We start from the raw sequence: 19,899 nt of genomic DNA, 5'->3' as shown, positions 1-19,899 counted from the left end.
CCTCAAAGAGCTTTTACAAGACATGTGGTGTGTATCGGAACACATCCCTCCTCTCTGTCTGACTTGGACAGATGTTTTAGGGCATCAGTGAGATTTCTGGATTTGTGTCTTTTCTATCAGATCCGGTTGATATTAACCAATGTCTTTTAATTTCAACCTTAAAATTATGTGATCCAAGATGAACTGTATCACTGCAAAAGCTTTGTTTTTTTTTTTTTTTTTGGAGAATAATAGTGCACATACCAAGGATGCTGCAGCAGGGTTGTGTTGTCAAAACACAGTGAAGAATTTCAATTAAAGAGTAAGATTTTTTTTTTGTTTTGTTTTTAATAGAAATTTTTTCCAAAGGTGAAAAAATAGTACTTTTTAAGAAGAACAAACAGCAATACTTCTGTGGTGTTCCCTCTTCTTCTTTTCTACTCTCCTCATGCCATGATGAAGCAGTGGTACTGGGCAGGAGATGCAGTCCAGCTGTGAGGAGCATGCCTGCGCCAGGGCTGGAGCTATTGTGCTCCAGTTTTCTTTGGGCATTGTCATTTATTTTTGTTTTGTTCCAGTTGGAACAAAATAATAAGCAGCGGGGTTTGAAATTTACCGTGTGGTATCTGTAGGGTTTGTGTTTTAATCTTTCTTACTTCTAAACACAAACTGATACCAGAAAAGTGCCTGTGCTCTGTATCTTTACCAGCATATTTAAGTTCACCATGCCTCAGTTCTATTGTTTTTTTTTTTCTGGGTCTCTCTGGCCATGAATAACTCTGCTGCTTATCTTAGGTAGTATCTATACCTTTCCTTTGGAAGGGGGTATTGGAAGCATTCCAGCGTGTGTCCAGGCTGTGAGCAGCCACAGTGAAGTCCGTCTGAATCTTGGTAACTTCATTCAGCTGATGGGGCAATAGTAAGGGCAGTGCTGCAGCTATCTGTTGGGTGACTTAGGAAATATCTATCCGTTAACCGTGATTTATGTCATTGCTAATAGCAGTGAGAAATGGTTAATTAAAAAAAGTAAAAAACAGAGTCACACTGCGCCACAGGAGGGTTTACGTGGAGTGCTTCAGATATGTCTGCTGAATTGAGCTCACCAGGTGAAGTCTTCTAGTAGCTAAGGATGAGCAGACTATTTGAATCCTCAGTAGTATCTTTCTGGTTTGTTAATCAAAATAAATGCAAATGTTGCCTTTAATATTTTGCCAGTATGTCTCTCTGTCTAAAATGTGTCACATGAGAGGTTTTTACATAGTTACATGTGAAATCTAATTGCCCTATTGGCAATTTTGTTACACACTAACAGATGGGAAAAGCCGATACCTTTGTTACAATTGCAAGCCAAGAAGTAAACCTCTATGTCTATTTACATTTTCCATCATATGTGTGCATATACTGAGTGTCATTATGCCATGTTGCTAGAATTCATGTCTGTTTCCTTATCTTACCGTTTATGGCTATATAGTGTGTGCTGGGACAGTGGGATTCTGTGTAGTGATGGGAGGCTTCACAGATCAGGTTAATGCATATATTGCAAACACTTTATGCTGTTGTTGCTTCTCTGGCACTTCACTGTAGCTGTATGCCTTCATCCACACTCATCTTTGCCCTGTGGGGCCATGGGTGGTCTGTGGCTTGTCCATGCAGCTAACATCTTCAAATTTTGGCAAGTGTTTGGCATGTGTTGCTTTGGGGACTGGCAGTTGTCTAACTCACTTAAGAATTTTGTAGTAAAGTCTTTACACACTGAAGCAATAAAAATTAACTTTTTGTATGCAGGCTATGAAAAACGAATGTAGTTTATTTTTACTACTTTACAGGAAGATATTTTTGTTCATAATAATGTTAAACTAGTAATGTTTTCTAAATCATTGCATTAACAAATTATTTAGTTAAAAATGCCATAATGAAAGTATTTTAACTTGAGAAAAGAACAGATAGTGCCAATTTCTCTTAAACTTAGGTTGCTTAGGCTACAAATGCAAGTAGGAAAATGGCATCCTTCTTATTTTTGTGGGAGCAGAAGAGTCACTGTGTCTGTGGTGTGCACTCACAGCCTGCTACACGTGCAGTCCAAGAGGGTCAAATGAGACTTCTCTGAAAAGGTGTCAAAATCATTCTAGTAGTAGTATTCCTATGAGAATATGGCAAGTTGATTTATTTCTGGATAAAGTCGGTGTAAAAAAAATTGTGATGTATTAAATGAGTCAGAAATGCTAGTGTCTGAGGCATTTTTGTAATTCCAAGATTTTGCTTATTCCTTTGGTGGTGATAAGAATGATAAGACACGAGAAAAACTCTGATAAATGATTGCAGCTGTACAGTGTCATGCAACAAAATATATATATATATTGAACCTTGTTTTTATCTGATCTGGTAAACAGTCTCTTCTGAATTGCAGCAGCTTGTAAACCTAGGTTGTTACTACTGCTTGTGGGCAGATGGAAGATACATCATTATTGGGCTGTCAAGTTCTGTGCGTTTATTACATAGCACTGTATAGGCTTTGCCTGTCTATTAGTGCTAAATACTTCATACTGTTCCATTTTAGAATCATGCCACTGACTTTGAAAAGCACAGCAAAAAAAAAAAAAAAGCTAAAAAAAAAGGGGGGAAGAAAGCCCTTGAGTAGGTGTGACTAAAATAATATCTGCAGTGTTCTGTTTGGAGATGAACCAGACCCCAGTATTTGACATGTCTGACACTGAGGGGAAATACTTTTACTAGGTGGAGTATTTTTGACAAATGTGTGTGTTTGATATTCCTCACCCGAGCATTTGTCATTTGTTTCCTTGTTTAACAAGTGTGTGTTAGCATGATCACAAAAGAAAGGAGCAAAATGTAGCAGGCCTACATCTAAGTATCTTTAAGGTGTGAGTAAATTTTATATCTTTAATAAGCTGGAAAATCAAAGACCAAGACTAGAGGACTTGAGTCTTTGTTACTTTCTCTGATCAGTCTAGTAGATCACTGATAAATGTGAGGTGACTTAAAAAAAAAATAAATGGGAAGAGCCCCAAAATCACCTTTTTCATGAAGTCCTGACAGCAGTTGTGTAAAATTCTGCAGGCAACCACAAAGGCAGAATTCCCAAGTGGTAAAATCCTATCTTCAGCCTGTTCTAGTTTGAACGAGATTTACAGGATGTGCAGCTCAGCCAATTTCAAATTTCTGGTGTGAAACAATCAAGATAAGAATCAAAAAGTAAAGGAAGGGAAAAGCCCCATACACTAGATATTTCCTTAGGCAGAATCACTCCTTTCAGAGTCCTTACTGCTTTTGCTTAAAATAACAGGAGTCCCATAGCATAAACTGTTTCTCATAACTGTTCTTCAGCTGCATGATTTTGTTTTTTCCTTGTTATTTAAAATGTGTTTCCAGCTACACCATCTTCAGTAGATTTAGCTAAATCTGAGATATTTTCTTCCGCTTGACTTTTGCTCCTGTTCAATTGCTGTGTGTCTTCACCTGGCTGGAGATGTTAGTTACTTGTACTTGAAGCCTGATCCATTAACAGCTTTCCAAGTTATCAAGTAGACTTTCGCTGAGATTAAAAAGACATTTAATGCAGAGGGTTGTAACTAGCTCCATTTTTTTGTATGGATTTTGAAAATGATAAATAACATGCTTGACAAAACTAAATTTATTGTGGGATACTTTTGAAGATGGTGAATGTAGTCTCAGTTCTTCAGAAAAGTTCTTAAGAAAGCTTAAAGTCATTTCATTCGTGATAGCATTGACACATCCTTTACAGATACTATTAGGACATGCCTATCGCAGAGAAAACAAAATGCTGTTAACCCTGTTTATGGGGAGCTTTAGGGAAGAACAGAAGTGGAAAGGTGAGACACTGAGGAGAGCATTAGTCAGGTTACTGTGGTTATAAGATTTGGAATTTAATAGTTTCCAGAACAAAAACTAATATGTAAGAATCTCAGTTCTTCTGTAGGTGTGAGCTTATGCTGATGAGCACATACTGGCCAGTGCTCTTTCAAAAATAGACTTGAAATGTAATGGCATTATTTTAACATTTACCAATCTATGTTAGATGCTTAATTCCCCATTTCATATTCCTAGATGAATACTTTAATAGGTGAACACCTTCAATAACAATGTGTAAGTGCCTTTCTTTTCTTGTGGGTGTTGTAAAAATTGTCCATAGAAGTGGGTCTGTATGAGTGACCACTGTATCAAGGTGGTAATGCTAGAAAGATCAAAAAGGGCGGGAAGATTGGAAATGCCATGGGAGACTTCACTTAATCCCATGTAAAGTGTGCAGTTGTCATACCAAATCATAATATAGAGACCATGTGTAGGTCTTTAATACAGCAGCTTGTTAAGGACAGATTACAACACGGGAGTGGGACATACTGAGTTCTGTGGAGACACAAGAGTCATGGAGAGGGTGAATAGGGGTCAGAGGTTCCTTTTCTCTTACAGAAACATCAAGTTAAGCCAATAAGGTATTTAAAGCGTGTATATATAAAATTGTAAAGAGAGAGACACACAAGCTCTTCTTTTTCTGAGCAGGGAGCAGACATGTAAAACTCCTTACCAGAAGTAAATGCTGAATGTTTAAGGGACTGAAATGTTAACAGAAGATAATTCCTTTGAGGTTACTAAACACATGGAGACCAAACAAATTGTGCTCTGAAAAGTTATCAGAGTTAAAAATGGCTGGAGGCAAGGAGATTATTTAGGGGACTAGGTTGCGTTGGTGCCGTTTTCACTCTTCCTTTGGCTATTGGCCTTTGGGTCACTGCTGGAGAGAAGGTAATGGGCCAGGGAGCCCTTTGGCCTGATCCAGTATGGCCAGTCTTCAGGTATCATTCAGGTCCCTTGCAATTTTGTTTGGATAAAGTCTTTCGTCTTGTATAAAGGAAAATACAAGGTGCTGGGGAACTAACATTAGCAAGTTTTTTCACTTTTTTTTTAACTGTTTGCAAAGTGATATAATAGGTTATCTAATCACACTTCCATTTGCTTGTAGGATAAACACCTGCTATGCATTGCTCTGTATATGTAATACATGAGTTCAAAGAGGCTGTAAATTGAGCTGTATAGCTGCAATGACTGTAGGAAACTCAACAGAAAATATTTCCAATGAAACAAAAATATTGACTTCATACATTTTGGCAACAAATGAAGTGTACTTAGGTTTTTTGTTTCTTTTTTGTTGTTTTTTTTTTTTTTTCCCACCCATTTGCAACAAGAAGAACACTTTCATACAGTAGGAAAGCCCAATATAATTGAAATGTTAATTAAGAAAATGAACAGCAGTTTTAGGAAAAGTTTTTTTTTTTGTTTATTTCAGAGTAGACCACGTAGGGTGTGGGAGGTACATAGTTAACTGTATACATGTAGCTAAGCCCCACTTTACTACTTACAGCAGACTTGAGTAAGGGCACTGTTAGATTATCAATTAATCATAGCCTGGTGATGGTCTTTATGCAAGTCTTCTCTTCTGTGGCTTCATATCCTGATGCTAATCAAATCCTTTGAATATGCTGTCATTGATGAGCCAAATATATTTGTTTTCCTTGATCATGCTTAGGACCTGTTTTTCAAAGAAAAAAACAGGTGAAGAAAAAGTGGCATAGTTAGATTAGTCTAATGCCACTGATGACTAATGACTTTAATCCATTTATTTAATAAATTCTACTTTCCTCGGCCATGCTGCTAAAGTAAATATTTTGCCATGTTTATCTGTAGTGTAGGCTGCTTATTCTTTGGAATAGGTTTCAGTGTCTCTTACTCCATGTTTAAGTCTAATATTGATGCAATTATTTTCCTATTCAATCAGTGTGACAGACGTAGTTTCTCAGCTCTGGTATCTAAATGGTTTGAAGAGACAATAGAATAATACATATATATATATAGTACAGTTAGTGTCTGCGTTATTTCTGGTATGACTCATATCAACTAGTACATCATTTCGTGCTTGCTCTGAGATTGTTCTGCTGGGATCCCCATTGCTGTCCAAGGCACCATGCAACCCTTGGAAACAGAGGTGTATTTTGACGGCATGGCAGTGCTGTTACCGCATTTTTTCCCTTTCAAGGCTGTGTACTCTCTTCTGCTCTTGAGCCAGTTCTGTCCTCTTCTGACCCTGCAGTGGATGCTGGTGGGAGTGATACAAAGCTATTATTTTTACATTTTTTAGGGAAAAGGAAGTGGCGAGAGTACCCACCCGGGATGGTGGGAGGATACCCAGCTCTCCCCATGCAATAGCAGGTCGCTTTTGGCTAGGATGTGACTTGAGAATAAAACTAAGCCAAAGTGTTCAGGTGAGCTACACCCTCTGAACTCTTACAGACAAGAGGCAGTTTATTTGGGAATGAGTGTGCCGTCCCTCTGCCCTCTAAGTTTTTAGTACCTGCTACAGGGATAGCTTATCTGCTCATGAACCTGGAAAGCTTGCTGTGATAAGAAGAGGCAGAGTCTTGTTTCCTGTACCCTTGTCTGCAGTTTGTCACAGTTCAGTAGCTGCTGTGTTTGAGTAAGTTGTCCCTTTAGCATGAATGGCTGGATAACCAGTGCATGAGCATTGGCAGCCCTATCCAGGTAGTTTTTTTAACTCCTTATGAGTCAGAGTCCTCATGTAACACTGCAGAATTACACTGTTAGAGAAATGGTGGAGCATGGGAAGGGCAGAGACAGGAGGGTTTGTAGGAAAGATGATGTTGTCTGCTGATGGTAGGATGTGGAGATTTGAAAAAGGGAAGAATTCCTTTTGTGTTGCTTGGTATTGGGCAACTTGGACTGCCACTCAATCACAGGATTTACCTTTATACGAAGAGCTTAATGTGTTGGTTGTTTGTATGAAAATGTGAGCAAGACACAGAATTTTTCTGAATACTGCACTAGTACGTTATGCACCAAATGTCACTCAGTTTTGAAAAATTCCTAGGGAAACGAGAGGGGACTGTAAGCATAAGTGCCGCAGCTTTTGATGAGCACTATTTCTAGAATAAAATATTTAATTATTCTTTGATACATTTAACGGGTGATTTCAGGGTAGTGAGTGTCACCTTTCTTTTGGCAGCATGAGTGGCTTATGTCTTTCTTTGGCTTTACACAAAATAGCAGTAATAATTTTAAGAAGAATCTGGAATGTGTTACAAACACCTTATTTTAGGGAGCTGTATCTGAGGAACATCTGGAGTACATGAGCCGGAGCTCCACCACAAAGTTTACTTTTGACCTCTGGAATGACTAAGTTTTCAGAAAAATGTTTCCATACTTACGGATTTTTAAGTGCTTTTAAGTATTTGAAGTAACTTATAATTATGAGGGCTAAAGAATTCTCAGATCCTAATTCTTCAGACTGTGCTATTACTTTTACGTGCCCAACATCACAAGGTAGATTTTTATAACATTTTGGTGTGCGTCTGTTTTTAAAACCAGTACTTTGCTGCGAGGGCAAATATCCTGTGAGGCACTCCTGCAGGAGGCAGACAGAAGGCAACCAGCCTTTGTAGCATGTTCTCAGATAGGAAGAGAGCCACAACTTCAGCAGCACTGGGTGTATACAATATTCAGGGTCAGTGGCCACAGCGGGACTTCTTGAGGCTGTTGCCGTCAAACTATCTGCAAAGGCTGTCTGGCAGCAGAACCCAGATCCCTCAACATTGTCTAAATGTCCTCCAAGGCTCAGTAATTTGGCTTGACAGAAATGCAGGTCGAGCCTTTACTCTGAAAGAATGCTCCATTTGACCTCTGGTTGCCCAAGAAAGAGGGTGACAGTGTTACTGACACTGGGGGAAACCCGGACAGGGCTTGAATGGTGGTTACATTCGTGAGGGCTGAAAATACTACAATGTTGTCATATCCTCTTGTTATTTATTGAAATTTCCTTACTTAAACATTTTGAGCCCAGTGTGATGTCTAATTAAAATGTGTATCCTACCTCTCAAATCGTGGCACATTTGAGGCAACTTTTACGAATTCAATAAATTAAGCTCTTTAAGAAAGAAGTGCAGTTGTGCTTTTGCCCCACAGTGAGGATTTCTGATGCTTGCCATAATCTAGACTGATTCTTTTGCAAGGCCACCACCAGTCCCAAAGCAGATCAATATCTTGCTCTCAGTATCTAAAAACAGACATGTAAGGCTCTGTTAGCAGAAGCATGGAAAGGGAAGAAGGTATTTTGACAGCTGTTATTCTCAGTCTTTTCTCTGATTAATCTTGTAGTCATGAATTTAAATTTCTGACTCATTTGTAGAATAAAACCACAAAAAATTATTATTGTGCTACAATTATTATCAATATGCCACTAGTCATCATGTCCACTATTTTCAGAAAATGAACAAGCAGCACAGATTGCCGTACTTGAATTTACATAGGTGGGCCCTGACCCTAGATGTAGCAGTCTGTGAAGATGGGATTTGTGACTACTCTAGCCCCTTCATGTAACACATAGTGCTTTGAGGAATAACTGTTTATACTCCTCCCCAGTCTAGGCTGGATTTGACTTCATTCTCTAGGATCTCTTCACTTTCAGTTTGTGGGAATTGGGAAATTGGTTTACTTACCAGTGAATTTCACTTAAATGCCTTGCAAGTGAAATTGTGCTGCAGCCCAGCCCAGCCTTCCTCCTTCCCCAGTGGTACCGGCTGATTGGTATTGACAAGATTTCTCTGGTGCATTAAGTATTTTTTAATAGAGCTGGCTAAGATGGTTTCCTCCCCTTTCCTTTCAGTAGGCTACAAGCTATTTTCTGTGGTTGCCTCAATTTTTGACTTCCATGGAAATCGGCGTTTAAACTTGTATATAGCTACTACAATTTTCTTTTGCTCTGGTCTGTGTTTCTCTTTGCACAGCGAATCCTGTTTCTGTGCACTTCTGAAGAGTGGTTCCTATATCCAGATAATCTTTTTTGCAGAACAGTGTTGTCTGCTTCCCTAGTTCTTATTCTTTATCTCCTCAGATATCCTGTTTTGTTTTACTAGCTGGTTCACATAAATCCGTTGAAATACAGGTGCTTGCTATATGAAAGAGTATTTCTGAGGTGTGGAAAGCTGGTGCAGCTCTTCTGTGGTATAAATATATAAGTTAAATGTTTCTTCTTTGAAACATCCAGAAAGTGTCATGTTTTCCCATATTTCTGAAGTAAGAAAGGCCTAAAGACAGACTGAAGATCAGAAAATAAAGTTTTCTGGATCAATAGAGAAAAAACATTTCAGATAGAGTTTAGGAATATAGGTGGATATGTCTCTGGGCAGGTCTTGGATACTTTGAATGGTGTAAAATTCCCTCAGTGATATCCCCTCCATCAGAGTGGAGTATTGGAGCAGTCTGTGTATGTTATTTTTTTTCAGCAGGAACCCCATTGCTGCCAACTAGTTGCAGCTAATGACAGTTTTTAATGCATCTCAGGTGTGGTGATGATTTTTCCCCCTCCACTCGTATATGTATTTGTTTATCCTGTTTTTTTGTTTTGTTTTTTTTTTTATTTTTTTGTGAGTTGGTATTTGTCTCAGTTCAGCTTTTCTGTAATATCTGAAAAGCAGCTGTTATTGTAGAAGTGCTGAATTGTTTTTAAAGAAGTTGCCATGCATTGCTGTGGAACCGTGATTAAAAGAAGTAACTTTGATTTTCTCTGTTTATGTTCCAAGCACTGCAGTGCTAGAATCACTGTTAGTTTTGTATATGCCTATTAACCAAATGAAAGGAAGGATTCAATGGAGTGATTAGTTTTCAATTTAGGCTTTTAAAACTATTGTCTGATGCTTTTTGCAGCCTAGTTACTGAGGGGAATATCCAGGATTTAGTTATTTTTAATTCTATTTTGATTGGGACACTCTTTCCAGATACTGAATCCAGATAAAAGCAGGATACTGGAGGATAATTTAGAAGAAAAGATAGTGTGTCTTTAGAAGGCTTTTGTAATTCACAAAGCACAACATTTAATGACTAAATTTGTTGTTGGAGCTCAAATAGCACTAAAATCTCAGAAAGTAGTACAAACAGTGTGATCCTAAGAGGATTAGAAGAAAAACATGAGTGCACATGTTCACATGAGGAACCAAAGCATCTCAGAACTCAGGCAGACAACATTGTTTTAGCCTTAGTATGAACACAGTGTAACAGATAGATAGGAGAAAGTAGTATAAATGATGGTGTTTTTCTAAGTAAACGTCTAAACATTTTTGCAAATAGCTTTTAGAGAGATCTTTGCATTGAACTGATTATGTTTGGAAACAGGTAAGGACTAACATTAGTGTACATCTGTGCTATGGGTTTATAAGCAGATTTCTTGCTGCTGGTGCCATGGTTGTTTCTATCTGTGGTTTTGTCTTTGTACTGCGTAATTATTACTTGGTTGATAACAGCAGCCCAATCTGTGCTAGCAACATGTGTTGGTATTTGTTTTTTTGGTAGTTAGTTTGGCATGTTAGTTTTGGTCTTGCAGATGGGAACTGCTGTCTTGTGCAACCTGTTTGCTCAGACCTTTTTGCCACCTCTGCATACAAGCAGCTCTCAAGAGTATGTCTTTGGGCATTGCTGCCCTCTATGCAATGCAGTGGAATGCTCTTTCCAAGGAGATGATGTTGGGTGTTGTAGTGAGCTGTCTGGGTGCACTCTCATGGGAAGAAACGGACATCAAGTGTGTCAGTCTTGTGCAGAAAATCCCGGTGTGGCCAAAGCTGGTGAGCTTTGGGTGACTGCCAGGGAGCGGGTCAGGACAGACAAAAATCTTAGTTAAATCGAGCAGAACAGTATTCAGTCGATGTTGAAGGTATCAGTCAGCAGTGAGCCCCCAGACCCTCCAAGATGAAGGATCCAAACTCACAAACTACTGCGTCTCCAGGTGTGCTTTATCCAGTTCAAGAGCATCTGGTGGATTATTTCTAGGTGTCACATACTGCAGCTGTTACTACACGTGGGCACCTGCTTAAATCACTGTAACAGGTCAATATGTAAAGGTGAGATACTGTCTAAAAATGACTAAATTATAGCAGTCACCTGCATTGTTTCAAGATACATGTTAAAATTGCAAAATCCAATAGGATAAATCTGGAAACAAAAAAAGCTGCTGCTGAGGCATTTGTACTCAGCACTTGATCCTGAAGAAGGACATCACAGAGTTTTCTAAATGTTTACGTGTCATTTCAAATGCTCTTATTTAAAACTGGAGCCCTCAACCAATTAACATGAGTGAGGAATGAATCAGTCATTCTCTGCTCTTGAGTCTTTGCTTCCAGGTTCTTTCTGTGTCACTGCCCTGTTTAAATACAAAGTGAAGGACAAGAAGCCTCTTCTACAGATCACATGGAAAGGTTTCAGAAGATTGCATAAGGGCAAAGAGGTGTTGGAAGGAAACAGTTTGGGCAGTGTATAGTGAATAAAGCCTTTTTTCATTGAAGAAAATGGTTTATGTTTGTGCAATCATCCTTTATTTATGTTTGCCATGTTCCTTCCCAAATGAAATAACCCAAACCAGGCGTCATACTCAGAATGGCGCAGAAGGGCCCTCCTCTGACTTTCTCTGTGCACAGCTTTTATAATGATTTAGACTGTTCTCAAAATAACACTGGTCGGTTGGTGGTTTGTTCTGTTATTTGCTTATAATAGAAGTTTTCCTTAATAATGTTTTTTATGGGGTCTTCCAAGCAAGGTGGTAAAAGCTTTCTCTACTGGTCTGCAACTCTTGCTGTGGAAAAAACAAACTTTCTGAGTAGCTCCACGTAGGAAACTGTGCCACTGAGGAGTGGAGTTTTCCTCAGCCTATTTACGTAATTTCTGCATCACCAGTACAACTAAGCAAGGAAACAAGAGCATATTTGCAAATACTTTCAATTCCCAGCATTCCTGCATTCTTCTTCATTCTCTGCAGTGTCTCTCATTTGGGCTGCGAAGGTTACGTTTCTACCTGCCTTGGTGGTGTGGTGATATCCTAAGGATAGAATAAGCCTGACTGCTGCAGCTTTTTTGTTGTTTTTTTTTTTTTTTTTGGCTGAGTCCAAAAATGGGTTTATAATAAACCATTTCCTGCTGGTTGAGCTTGAAAATTATATGTGAGAACTTTGTGTAGATCATGAGTCCAAACCCCCATGGTTATTCTGTGCTCATAGTCAAAGTTTTTTAATGCAGTTTACGGATGCTTTGTAAATAGTTTAATCTAAAAATAGTCTGATAATACTTCGTTCGTCACCCACGTCTATCTGTCACCCTTCCTGCTCTCATGAGTTGGCAATTAGATTATTTCGTAGAGAAAAGTAGTCTGGCAAGTATTTGCATGGAGAGCAACAAGTCAAATATTGGTGTGAATTAAAATAATTTGTCATTACTGAATAAGTAGTAGATTGAGTTAACACATATTTGGACATCAAAATATGTTTTCTTATACTTAACTGTTAGGTGCGTGAAATTATTGATATGTAAATAAAATTACTAAAAATGTGCAGGAGCATGGATTGATTAATTATGTTTTTGTTAATTTTTTGAACATAGGAAAGATTTTTCTTGAATATTGCAGTAGGAGTATTTCTGTAATGTGCATATCGTCAAATTTCACCAGCAACTAGTGTGAGCTGGTTATTTTAATTACTGAGGTCACTGCAGGAGTTGGTAACTGTCCGGGTGCATAGGCGCACCTGTGTACCTAAATGAAGTTACTCAGCGCAGTACATGGTACAAACACAGTGGATGTAACCATTTTGGAGGTCAGACCACTGGAATGTTGACTCTTTTGTTTGGGGATTTTTAGAGTGTTTAAAAGTCGATAGCTGAGGTTTATTTCCTGAAGAAATTTGACATGGGCAGAAGATACTCTAAGCTACCTACTTTGCCTAGTTAACTTCCCAAAGATTTTTCTGAACAACCTTATACGCAGGTTGTTCTGTTTGGTGCTCTTGCTGAATGGATAAGACTCTCTAGAGGTCTGGTGGTAAAAGTATTCCTACAACAGACTTATTTGTTCAAAGATCTGTGTTTCAGGCTCCCCATGGGAGCAGTTTGTGTGATGTGGGTAGTGACAGGATATATGCAAAAGCCCAGCTCTGCATGCTGTTCTTGGCCTGATTGCTGCTGCTGCTCTGGGCTGTGTGCAAATTCAGTGGTAATCACTCAGCTCCTTAAACAGAGTAGGCTAAAAGAGCCATGATAATGTTTTATTGCGTTAACACCACCATTTTCAAAATAGTAAATAACGTTTCCTATTTTGTCTGTTGCCTTGTCAGCATCACCCTTCTGTGGCAAGAGGTACCTGAAAGGAAAGTTTCCACATATCAATGCACTGCCAATGGTAAGTACCTTTTTAACTGATTGGAGGTGGTGTGGTTCCTTCTCATGAATAGACTATAAGCTGACTTGTATTGCAAATAGTATATTTTAGAATAACTACTTTTTAGTACACAAGTGGATTATTTTAATTTTTTAGGAAACATCTAGACCATTGTTCTGTATGACTAAAACATTACACTTGCATCTGGATTTTATCTTGTGGAAAGTAAGGCAGCGTGTTAATTTTGAAGCGAGAAGCGTGACTTGATAATAACATAGTTTGTCCTGTTGGCAACTGATTTTGCTTCCTCTTTTGCCAAAAGCCTGTTGAGGACAAGCTGTAGCCAAGCTGAGTGCTCTGTTGCCCCAAGTTGGGTGTCTGTGCAGTTTGTTTCAGGACTCACAGCTTCTCCTTGAAGAAAAAATTAAGATAATATAAAAATTCTATGTAATGTCAGGTGTATTTTGCTTCAGCACATTTGACAGCATAACCCTAGTGAAGTTAAAGTCTTAGCTTCTTTGGAAAGCGGTTTGGTTCATGCAATCTTACTTTGTTTCTGGAATATTACTCAATGTTACAGACTATTGGAAGTTTGCATTTGCAGACTGTCTTTATGGTTTACTTAACGCCTCCTGATACTTGTGCGTATGGAAAGCAGAGGTGAGGTCTGAAGAGAAGGGCTGGAGCTTTCTGCTTCAGCTTTGATCAAATCTTTTTTCAGCAGTTGTGGTATCTTGTGTTGTCACAGTTGAGATATACAAGAATGGTAACTGCAGCCTTAGCCTTAAGAAATAAGTGCATAAGGTGCTAGCCTGAGTTTTGTATTTCAAGCATCTCTAGATCACTGTACTCAGAACAGAAATTAAAGAGATGGTATTTCCATATTGAAAACTCAATGTGGGATCTAAGAGGAGCTGGGTTCCTTTGATTGGCATGTGGACATGGATGTAAAGAATATGCAAAGGTCTGAGTGAGGATATAATTTATTTAAAACTCCACTGTCTTCACCCTGTGAGCAAAATGACTCCAAGAGAGTTTGCTTGGATGTAACTGCTTACTTTGAAATGCAGTAAGTTATTCTGTTGAGTCTTGAAGACATCACAGCGTGAAATGTAATCAGCATGTATTTGGCACTAAGTAAAGCGAATATAACTTTGAAATCATAAGATCTGCACTGTGTGTATATGTCATTTAATAGCCTGATGTTTAGGCTCAGAGGTGATACGTGTAACGTTTGTATTGATTTGGGATGAATTTCAGCTGATGGGCATGAATTTGTTGAGTGAGAAGGCATCATCTTTACCTGGTCACTTAGCCTGGTATTTTGACTTTCCAAAACTGAAACTAGCAATGCTCTCAGGCTTTTCTATTATTGCTGAGTTTTCATTATTCTTGTTGACCTTTTTCCAAATAAAAGCTACTCTGATTTATTTTTATTTTGTAGTAGTTGAGTATGGTTTTAGTTATGGTTTAAAATATAGGTCTGTATTACTGCTTCTCTTAAAAACATGACTCATTCCATATTAACCTAGTCCTTATACTTCATAAAATTTTCAAATACAGAAAGACTGTACTTGAAATGTTACTGCATTTTGTCCTAATTTTCCCCCTTCAAATTATGTTAGAAATTCAGAATTGCACAGTCTCAAGGGCATACTAGTTGTTGCAGTGATCATAAAACATACTCAACTCTTGTAGTGAAGTGAAAGACTTCCCACTCTTTTCTTTAAGGGCTGCTTTTGTGCTGTAAGTTATTTTATTTTATTATTCTAGAGATATCTGAACAATTACCTCTTAATTAACTATGGAACAGTTTGAATGTAATTTAAGAGACAAGCTAGACACATTCTTCATCATCCCCAAAGTAGCGATAACTTAATCTGGTTTATAGTAAAGAAGACTTTTATAGGTTTGTATTACGTTTTTATTTTCTGATGTATGTAGAGAAAGTGTGGGCCAGAGGTTGACCTAAAAAAGCAGTTTGTGTTCTTCTCCCAAACAGAACTTCGCTACCCGTGTTCAATACATATATTTGAATCAGAAAGGATCCTTGCATTTTTGATCATGATTGTCAGTTCCATTTCTTGGTACTAAAAAAAAAGGGGGGGCGGGGGGTGTAAACCATAGACGTTACACTTCCTCTTCTGCTTTTTCTTTGCTTTTCTATTTTAAAAGTAATTAAAAATGCTTATTTTTTGCATCATGTACAATATGTTAACTGATAGCTAAATAGGGTGTAGTATCAGTTACCACTTAAAAATATATTCTAACTGTTGGCAATTTTTTTTTTTTAAATAAAATGATCTTGTGATATAGGCTACTAATAAAGACTGTGGTTGTGTTCAGTGTTCAGTTGGTGTAAGTTCTCCTTCCCATTCTTCCAGTCAACTGTAACCTTCCTCAGAATCTCAGAAGGATGCAAAGGCTTAACAAAAAAGGCCTGTTAAGTGAAGGAAAACTAGGTATAATTCTTGGGACAGCATGAAATTTTGGACTGTTCTGAAACCAGTGGATGCTGTTGTCAGTGAAGGAAGGTGAAGTGCAGCGTGTTTTCTCCAATAACTGATTACAGCTGAATTTTCAGAAATATGTCAGAGCGTTCATACATAAGTTTGTTTATTGGATCAGCATGAATTAGCTGATCTAGTGGTATATTTGTTAAAGTGCTAATAGTGTGATACAGAAAAAAAAACGTGTGGCAGGGCGATACTTGGTAAGCATTAAACATTTTACGTACCTCTGCATTCTGATCCATTTTCTGCAAGTTTTTTTTAAATTCTGTTTCTTTACAGAAAACAAGTTAAACACATCAGTAAGATCACTTTCTGATTCAGAAGGAAAACACCCCTTGCCTCTTTTTTGTAGCATTAAAGTTCACTACTGAATGAATTGAGTGAAAGGATAGCTACTGTCATTAAGAATTTTAAGAAGTGGTGGCTCTACTTTGAGGGAGCATTTGCCAGAGAACTTTCTCTGCTGATTCTGTAACCGTTTTGCAGTTCAGAAATAAGCTTTGACTAAGAATTCTCAGCAGAATCATAAATATGTAATTATCTAAGCAGCTGGGATATTTAGCCACTGGCAGGTGCCCAGTGCAGCACAATCACAAAAGCAAAGGGAAGTGAGCCAGTATCTCAAATCTGGGAAACGTCCTCTAAAACAGAATAAAGGCCATAGCTGTTCCTTGCCTATTGCCATTCCTAGGTTTTAAATCATAAATGTGCCTGAAAAGAGGCTGTTCCTGCTATGATACATTGTCTTATGTTACAGCTTTTTTTGTGTTTTTTTTGTTTTGTTTTGTTTTGTTTTTTTTTCTTGTCTTCCTTATGCTTCACTCTCCCCTGCCTTGGGTTTTTTGTCTTTACTGCTTTATACTGGTTTTGGTTCAATAGTTAATAGCAGCAGTGGTACAGCTAGCATTAGATTATATCTTACTTGATCAGCATGCCATCTGCTTTAGAGGAGAGGGAGATTTTATGTTTCTGCTGTGGGTTCACTGCCATATGCCCATGGTGAAGTTGCATAACCTGAAATAACCCTTTTCCTGCTCTATTATATGAAAGAATTAGCAATACAATGTTAAATGTTCTTGACAATGACTAGGTTTGCTGCAAATTTAAAAAACAAAACTGGGTATTAGGTGTGAGTGAAGTAGGATGTTGTGAAGAAAACCCAAGGACAGGCTGTTTTGTATCTGAGCACGTTAATGTTACTGTCTGGAGAAAACCATGTTAATATGTCACTTGTATCATCAGGTCATGATCCTGGTTTCCTTCTTGTCAACAGAAAGTTGGTAGTAGCTCAAGTCAACAAAAGTAAAAGCTGCCCTTAGTTTCAGTGGTATTGATGCTGGGAGATAATGAATATTGCTGCAGAACAACAGGATGTCTGTAGGCTGAGAAGAATGACACTGAATATACTGCTGTTACTCTGGAGAAACAGAGACCTGGCCACCAAAGACCCTGTGTTGACATGGCCGTCGGCATGGATGCCAGATCTAGAAGCCTGCACCTGCATACCAAGCTTCTAGTTCACCATGTGAATAGAAATAAAGATAATAGTCACTGGGTTAATGGACCTGTATTTGTAAATGAAGGTCATGTGTGCTGTTCTGATTGTGATTTTATAAAAAATATTTAAAAGCTATTCAAGACAAGGGATCTAGATCCTCCTGAAGTTAATACTGAGCATTACCTATATAGTCACACAAATGAATGGTATTGATGTCAAATGTGAGCTGTAGTTGCAGCACTTGTACTCAATGATAATGAAATCTTTCCCTTTCATTTAATTTATTTTGGCTGTAGATGGACTATATTTTATTATGGTCTACGTGTGTTGTAAGAATGTTTATCATGTGTTCAGGTGTTCGACATCTGTCTTTTTTTGTTTTTTAAATATTAATTCACTAGCATAAATTAAACTAAATTCAAGTCCAACAATATGAAAAAGAGAGGACTTTATTACTGTAATAAACTGGCAAAAAAGCTTTTAAAAATTCAGCTATTTCACTCTTTTGCAAGCTTGCTTTCTCTATTAACGTAGTCAACATTTTTTGTGAAAACAGTCATGCACTTCTGGTAAAGAGCATACAGTAAGTCAAATAATATGCTATATGATGGACTGTGAAGAAAGGATTTTAAGTGTTTGTTTCTTAATGAGATTTTAGAATTAAGCCAGCAGTAGTTAAAATGAATAGAGGGCAGATCAGCTGTCAGAGCAGATTATTTTTTCATGAATAAATGGAACAAATTTAAAACTATCAGGTACATAACACACATATTAAGGGGGAAAATAGATGGTCAAAGGTTAAAGAGGGGATGAAAACACAAGTTTTATGGTCACAAGATCAAATGAGGCATTAGTTAATTTTCCTTTTTTTTGGTGCAGTTCAGCAGGAGTTCAAGTAATTCAACTGAATGATTGAACTGGAACAGAAAAGAGTGCCAGAAAAACTGATTACTAATAATATAAACAGAAAAATAATCAAATGGACTTAAGACTTGATGTCAGCATTTCACATTAAAATGCATTTGAAAAGGCTGGAATCCCGTCCTAGTTGCATGGAGCCTGATTTACAGAGAAAACAAATTTATAACAGCTATTCTTACAACAGTTGAGAAATTATTCTACTAATGAGCCGTCAGAATAGATTTAACTAAGAAGCGACTGAGGTGCAGAAGACTTTTTTTCTAGAGACCTACCATCTGGGAAATGGGAAGTAACTGAAGGAGCAGGTAAGGGTATTTGAACAGAAGGGAACACTGTGAGGAGGTGACTGTTAAATACATTAGGGATGCTGAGGTTTTGTTCGAAATAGAAGATACAATGCAAGTTATTATTTCCTAGTATTGGCATCCCTGAGGTGATGCTCTGCTCTATAGAGATGTCTAGGCAAGATCACCTTATCTCCTACAGATTTCATGATTTTTAGGAAAAGCAAATAACTGGTATGTTTGAGTTTGTGAATGTGAGCGCAGCGTAGAACAGATTGTGGGCATACCTTCCTACTACCCTAATTCCTAGTTTTCTTTGTATTGAACTTCTAAAACCAAAATCCTTTTGTGCTGAATTGTTCAGTTCTGGTTATTACTATGATGCTTCTTATGCTGTTGTAATTTACTAGAGTCGTGGTTGATAGTCCACCCCAGTCATGAAAGATCAGGACTCTTTCATGTCTTGAGGTTTTGGCTCAAGGTGGAAGTTGTGGTGGATAGGCTGTTGAGCCAAGTTGCTTTCATTGACCCCTCCAGTTTTGTACCACTGTTGTTTTTGCCAAAGCCGACTCAAGTTTTTTCATTATAGTTATCTTCTCATGGTCTAGCGTTATTCAAACATGCTTTGACTGTCTCTGTGGCGGTCCGTGTATTTCCTTTTTCTCCGAATGCAAACTAAACTATTGATTTTTGTCTTGCAATAGGACTGTGTCATGGCAGTTACAGGGATTACCCTACTGAGGTTGACAGTACCCCTTGGACTGCTGCTGTTAATGCTTCTAATTTTCATTGGACTGTTTTTCAGTCATCCACAGTCAGATGTAGATTGTAGCATATTTGGAAGAGAAGTGAATGTTACATGGCGTAACATAACTGCGATCCTCTGAAATCTAGTCCTAAGGTCTCAGTGTCTGGAGTTCATGGGAACTCTGGTTTTGCACTGAGAGGGAACTGAGGAAGGGTCACTACTCTGCAGTGTGTGTGTGTGTACACTTTTATAATCACAATAGACAAGATTTAAGCACTTGGTCTTCATGGATACCTGTATAGCATGTATGTTCTCTTTCTTTCATAAAGTTGTTTGGTTTTGGTTTCAGACAAAAGAATGTGCTGGAGCTAATCTGTCTAGACTGTGGTATGATGCTTGCTCCAGCAATACGTGGGAAATTATTTGTTAAAATACTAATGAGATGTTGTAGAAGAATTGTGAGGTGAATAAGGAGCCTGTTAAAGGAAGGTCACATCATTTTTGCTCATGGGGATGTCTGGGGCTAAAGGAAGTTAGTTGTCTTAAGAACTGGTCTTGGGCTGATATTAATGTATTCACTAATGAATTCAGCACCAAAAGTAGGAGTGTGCAATAAAATTTGCCAGTGGTGTATAGTTGGGAGATGCTGTCAGTATAGATGAGTATTCTACAGGAACAGCTGGATGGCCTGCAGGACTTGCGTAGGAAAAGTGGACTGAAAT

The 19,899-nt window shown here is 38.0% G+C and overlaps 1 protein-coding gene across 8 annotated transcripts in view; it reads left to right on the top strand.

The window, feature by feature from the left end:
* TBL1XR1 (TBL1X/Y related 1) overlaps positions 1 to 19,899 on the top strand; it is a 116,073-nt gene that overhangs the window by 39,078 nt on the left and 57,096 nt on the right. For all 8 annotated transcript variants that reach the window (XM_062603168.1, XM_062603161.1, XM_062603169.1 and 5 more), the window contains exon 2: positions 13,170 to 13,234. The gene's annotated coding sequence lies outside the window, so the exon portion shown is untranslated. The remainder of the gene's footprint in view (positions 1 to 13,169; positions 13,235 to 19,899) is intronic.

The sequence above is a fragment of the Pezoporus occidentalis genome, unplaced genomic scaffold (genome assembly GCF_034315485.1).
Source record: "Pezoporus occidentalis ecotype Australia unplaced genomic scaffold, CSIRO_AGI_Poc_V1 ctg8, whole genome shotgun sequence".
Classification (NCBI taxonomy): Eukaryota; Metazoa; Chordata; class Aves; order Psittaciformes; family Psittacidae; genus Pezoporus; species Pezoporus occidentalis.
Note: the sequence above shows the minus strand (reverse complement) of the source record. Positions and strands in the feature narration are given on the sequence as shown.